At 34.3% G+C, this 6,808-nt stretch overlaps 1 pseudogene; it reads right to left on the bottom strand.

Moving 5' to 3' along the window:
- Positions 1-6,001: 6,001 nt before the first annotated feature.
- On the bottom strand, positions 6,002-6,557 carry LOC110322529 (annotated as a pseudogene).
- Positions 6,558-6,808: the final 251 nt, after the last annotated feature.

The following is a 6,808-nucleotide window of genomic DNA, read 5'->3' as shown; positions in this document are numbered from 1 at the left end:
GGGGTATGGGAATCTTTCGGGATAGCATTTGAAATGTAAATAAAGAAAATAATAATAAAAAAAAAAAAAAAAAAAAAACAAAAGTAAAAGTTTACTTTTATATAAGTCTAAGTTACAAAAACAACAGGAGATTAAGTAAAGGATTAATTGCTAGAAACTTTCCTTTTTTTCCAGATGCTTCTTGCTTGTCCTGCTAGGGGGAGTTTGTAGCAACAAACTTCTATTGAACCAGGAAAAGAAAATAATGTTTGCAGAAGAAAGAACTTTTATATAAGCAAATGTGCATAAACTCACATAAGTTCATATACAGATTCAGGCATGCACATGTACGCATTTCCATTCAAATCATATGGGTCCAGCTTGCATGCATTCTCACAATTACATATTTACGCACACACACATCCATACTTATCTATGCATATGGAGCAAAAGACCAAACACCAGTGGAGAAAGAACTCACTCATTCCAGATGAAAAATGAGCTCCAATCTTTAGTGTATAGAGAAAGAAAAAGGAAAAAGTTTTTACCCCTTTAATGCTAAATGAATTAAATCCTAGTTTGTAGGGAAAAGGCTTTGTTTCTTGTAATAAGGCCAAGCCTGCTTTGTTAAGAAAGGACCTGTTCTGTCCCATGGTAAGGGGAAACCTGCCCATTCCTTCTGCTCTCTGCAACTTTTTTTTTCCTATTTCTCACTGCATTCTGGACATTGCTCTTAATTTTTTATGTTACCTATAATTTCTAGGTTACTCCATTCTGCATTCTCCTTCTAATCTTGCTCTCTCTTCCTGCTTTGATATCACAATAATGTTCTTACTCTCAATGCCTTTTCTCCCAATGCTATGACTGTATTTTTAATTCTTCTTGAGTTCAGTTCTGTATAAAATAGTATTATGTCTCCAAACTTCTCCTCATCTATGTTCTATCTCAGCTTGTTTCTTCTCTTCTCAGTTCTTATCTTGTTCTTGTCCTCAGCATTAAAACATTTTGAGAATACATGATTACATGTTAAAAAGTCCATCACAAGTTCACACACACACACACACACACACACACACACACACACACAAAACCAAATCATAAATTGAAATAGAAGTTTATAACAGAGAATGTTTACATGTATATCCAATAGGAGTAATTATCTGGCTAAATATCCATCACCTGTCATAGCTCCACAGGTTCATTGAAAGTAGAAAACCTTAACTAAGTTATTATTGAAGTTTTGTATAGATTAAACCAAATCAATATTTTACCTTCTTTCCTAGCACCTATAATAAATCATTAGTTCACCTTTTATGGCCTTTTGTTAATTGTTTTACTACTTTTTGAAAGGTGCTCTGAGTAGAAGAAAGACTGGGTACTATATAAGAGCAATTAACTGGTGGCACAGGGGAGAATGGCAGAGATCTCACTGCAGTTTTGATTATCAGAAAAGAACCTAATAGCAGTCCTATTATAAAAGAGCTTAATAATCATTGATACAATTTTAGGAATTCTTATAGGATCATCATTGAGAAGTCTTTTATTTGTATCTAGATAGATAGATAGATAGATAGATATAGATATATCATCACTACATGAAAATACATCTTTATAGATCTGGAGAATCTGCTTGAAAGGGTGGGCTAATAATACCTAGTGATTGTTATATATGTTTAAGAGTAACAGGAAAAACATATTAATAGCAGAAATCTTTCCTAAAATGAATTCTCTTAAGTCCTTGTCTTTAAGAGCAAATCTGTGGAGGACTAATCCAAAACAAACCATCTCAAGAAGATCACCTGCTAGTTATTAGCTTGTCCTATTATGGCTCCTGATAATCAGCAAATATTTCCTTTATTTCTGTAAGTATAACTTTTATCCTAGTGACTGCTCCTTTGTAGATAATCTTTAACTTCTGGTAATCCCCTTAGCTTTTGTTATTGTTCTGTGTGTACTAGGAGAGTTCTCAGAAAGTTCTTGCTATGCCACCAGTAGACCAACAATTTCAGATCTGATCATCTTAAAAGTGTTTTACACTGTTTGAGTTTATTTAAATTCAACAGTAGATACATGAATCTGATTCCATTCTTCTCCATGTAGCTATGTGGTTTTTCCAAGCACTATTAGTTAAAGAGGCTGTCTTTGTGCCAATATAAGTTTTTGTATTTTTGTCAAAGTAGGCCTTGCCTGAGGTTTCCTAAACTCTTTCTTTAATTTTTCATATTTCATAAAAACAATAAATGTGTGTATATATATATATGTGTGTGTGTGTGTGTGTGTGTGTGTGTGTGTTAGTCTATAGGTGTTTAGTTTGTATGTATATATATGTGTATGTGTGCAAAGGAGCCTGAGTGTGCATATATGTGTATACATATGGATGAGTGTGTTTATATGTGTTTGTATATATTTGTGGAGTGTGTTATATGAATATGTATGTAAGTTATGTGTGTGTTCTGATATGGATAAATGACATTTACTAAACACATAATCTACTGCCTAGACTCTCTAATAGTTTATAGGTACATAAATATCGATGTGAAATGATTTACATTTTGCACAAACACTAAAGATAAATACCTAAAAAATACCAATGAGTTTGTTTTGTATTCTACTGGATATCTAATACAGACATGAGGCATACTCTAAAGTGTGTTTAATATATTCCATCTCTAACTAAGAAAATTAAAAGCTATCTGCATTATATGCAGCAGAGGATGGCCTAGTTGGTCATGAATGGGAGGAGAGGCCCTAGGTCCTGTGAAGGTTTTATGCCCCAGTATAGGGGAATGTCAGGGCCAGGAATGAGAGTGGGTGGTTTGGGGAGCAGGGGGAGGGGATATGGGATTTTTGGAGGGGAAATTAGGAAAGGGGATAGAATTTGAAATGTAATAAAGAAAATATCTAATAAAAAATAAAAATAATTTTTAAGAAGCTATTTGCAATTGATAAACCCTTCTTAAGGAAAATCTGCTCGGTATAACTGTAGGTTTACCATTTCATTACTGCTGAAAACATTGATTACTTCTATCCCAGTCTTTCAAATCCACACCCTATTTGCTTTTGTGGTACCAGGAAATAGTAGCATTCTATTTTTAACACTACTTTGCTGGGGGCAGGGATAAATATTTGCATACAAGATTAATGTGACTGGACTTTTTCTGGTTGTAGATTTTGGCTTTATGGGAAGCAGCAACACTCATAACTGTAGTAATACACATTCTTTCCTCTCTTCTCAATATGTGAGTGTGCTGTAACAAACAAAATCAGAGAATCTATGTTTGACAACTATTTTATAGTAGATGAATAAGCCAGACATGGTGGCACAGACATGTAATCTAAGCACTTTGGAGCCTGAGTCAGTAGGATATATACATTGGGGAGAAAGAGGTCAAGAGAGAGAAAAAGAGAACAAGAGAATAGGGGATATGAAGGAAGAGAGAGTTTATGCTTTTTTCTAACACTGGCTTCTGTTGCATTTAATGAAAATTTGAGGACTACAGTCTCAGTAAATTTGTCCACATGATATGACAGATTTAAACACAGTCTCTAAGGTGTGTCATGATTACCTGAATGTTTATGAAGCATTAAATTGCTTAGCTAGCCCTGACAGAAATAGAGTTACATAAATGTTTAAATCATTCCTATTATTTTGATTTCAATTTAATGCAAAAACTGATGAAATTTAATGGTTTAATACTTCATTTATTATAAACATAAATTTATTTTTATGACATGATAATTTACTTGCAAAAAGTTTTTCCTGTAGCAGTATATAAAAAAATGTTATTATACGAAATTTAGAAATGTATACAAATAAATGTCTGTGCATTTTCCTTTTTATATAAAACTGTTGCTATTGACTATTATGACTTCCTCACAACCTAATGCCCTTATGGGAAACACTTTATTGTGTTTTTTTATAAATATTTATGTATTTGCTCATTATGAATTAGTTTTATCTGAACTCAATTATTATATTCTACCTAATTTTGATATCATTAAAAATACTCTGACTATCTACCTTCATGTAGAGGTCTGTTATTTTTTGACCAAAAAATATTTTATTCTCTCTCTCTCTCTCTCTCTCTCTCTCTCTCTCTCTCTCTCTCTCCATATTTCTATCATCTATTTTCCATCTATTTACCACATATCCATCTTTCATCTATCTGCATGTATAAGTATCTATATCTATGTATCTATCATTTATCTATCATCTGTCTGTATATCTGTCTATCATCTATCATCATAATTTATCTGTCTCCAGCATTCCCTCATTCTATGCTTCATTTCCTCTTACACTGTACATAACCATGCCCAAGGTGAGTATCTTCCTTACTCTTTCTTTCTTTTGTTACTTCCTTAATTTAAGCTTGTTTTTCAGAGAATTTCTTTTCATGATTCAGAGGGAAGTTTTTTTTTTTTTTTTTTTTTTTGGCATTTAAGGTCAAAGGTTATCTCTGATAAGACAGAGGGAAAATAATGCAATTTTATTATAATATTTAAAAAGTTTTAAAACAGAGAAAATGCATTTATCCTTCCAAAATGTCCTCCCACACCTGAAGAGCAGGACTATGACATTAAATTTCATGTTGTGAAATTGACTGAGTGGAAATAAATAAATTCCTTAAAGCAACACAGTAAAATACAAATAAAACATGTGCAGGAATTGAGTAAAACTGTTCAGATGTGGAAATGGAAATAGAACCAATAACGAAAGCACAAATGGAGGCAACACTTGAGAGGAATGTCCTAGGAAGGAGAACAGGAACTTTACATGAAAGTATCACAAACAGAATACCAGATATAGAAGGCAGAATCTAAGGCATAGAAGATAAAATAGAAGAAATTGCTATATCTATCAAAAATGCCAAATCTATACAGTTTATAATATAAAACATCCAGTAAATTTGAGAAACTATGCAAAGAGAAAGCCTAAGAATAATAGGAATAGAAGAGGGAGAAGATATTAGCTCAAAGGCCCAGAAACTATTTTCAACAAATTATAAAGCAAAATTTTCCTAATGTAAAGAAAGAGATGGTTATAAAGATACAGAAAGCTTGGAGAACATCAAATAGTTTGGATGAGAAAGAAAATCCTTCCATCACGTAATAAAATACTAAATGTACACAACAACAAGAACAACAAAAAGAATATTAAAAACTTCTAAGGAAAAAGGTCAAATAACATTCAAAGGCAGACCTATTGGAATGCCACCTGACTTCTCAACCAAGACTCTCAAAGCTACTTCTTGTTTTTCATACGCTTTATTTTGTGTTATAAATAAATAAATAAATAAATAAATAAATAAATAAATGTAATATTTCAGTCTATTGCTGGCCCATGGGATAGGGAAACTTGAGAGAATTGCAAGGTATATGTTGAGGAAATTTTATTAGAACATTGGGAAAAGATTCATCTTGTTCACTGAAAATTGGAGTTGGAATTGTCAGAATAATTGTAGCATTTAGTAGTTTGTAATGATTGGAACTTTGACCATTGTCCTAGATTGTTTTTATTGCTTATTTTAAAATGTGATTTTTATAAACTCAATATTAATATAGTAGCTTTAGGTTTTTAAATAGCTAGTTTTGCTTTTGCCTAAATTATCCGACTATGTCAACTGTTTTATATTTGTTTTCTTTTCATCAAGACTGAGAATATTTTGTCTTATTTCTACCCATAAAACTATAAGGCAGTACAATAAATACGTTCTTTGTTAAATTTTTTGCTGTTGGTTCATTTTCTCATTTCTTTATTCTACAATTTTTTATGTATTAATTAATTAATTAATTAATTTACTTATTTATTTTTGGTCTCTAAAGCTTATCGTCACTGGAATAAATACATTGACAGGGAGTACAAATCATGACTCTAAGGTAAACCTGACCTCTGTGACCTCAGAGCTGGCAGTTGAAAACAGATCGGTAGTAACTGAATTCAGAGACAAAGTTATCTCTGCCTTATAATGACAGGTTGGTGCGAGGCTCAGGAGCCGGTCAGCCTTCCCCTGGTGAGCGGCTGTCATTCTTCTGCTGGTTTCACTTGCTTGGCAGCCTCTAGCTGGCAGAATAGCTCATCCCACTGTACAAACTGCTTGGTGAGAAGCACTGGAGTCTTGTCATACTCCTTCAGGAGAGCCTTGGACTCCTCAGTGATCTCCACACACGGGTCTGCCTGTTGGATATGAATCTGCGCCAAGCACTGCAGGCGGGCAGCATGCTCAGGAACAGCTTTGATAGAAGCACTGTCCGGCACGGGCACCAAGGTGTCCACTTGTTCCAAGAATGCCACCTGGGAAAGGACGAACTGCTCCTCTGCTAAGATGAACTGCAACTTCGAGGCCTCAGCTATGGCAATGCGATCAATGTACTCAGGATCCAGGTATTTGATCAAGTCTTCAATCATTTTGTAGAGAATCTTCACCCTATGCCTCTTACTGGCAATGTTCCCTAAAGCCACCTGCACCTTCACCAGACCATCAGCCACCTCCCTGGAACCTCAGGTCAGACTCGTATACCTAGCGCTCTAGCTTCTCCACTGGGGACTGTAGCCACTGCACATCTGTCAGAGCCGCCATCGTTTCTGCAGCCTCCACTTTTTCCTTTAAAAAATCATATCATGGTTATGGATATGGCTCAGTTAGTAAGAATATTTGATCTCAAGCATGAAATGTAAAGCTTGAATTGTCAACCTCTGGGTAAAAGGCCAGGGCTAAGTGTGCTTTCCTACAACCTTAGAATGGCAAATAGAGACAGGAAGAGTGAAAGCTTAATGGCTAGCCAGCGTTGTTAAATCAGTGACCTGCTGCTTCAGTGAGTCAGGAAAGAG

Source organism: Mus pahari, chromosome 5 (genome assembly GCF_900095145.1).
Source record: "Mus pahari chromosome 5, PAHARI_EIJ_v1.1, whole genome shotgun sequence".
NCBI lineage: Eukaryota > Metazoa > Chordata > Mammalia > Rodentia > Muridae > Mus > Mus pahari.
Note: the sequence above shows the minus strand (reverse complement) of the source record. Positions and strands in the feature narration are given on the sequence as shown.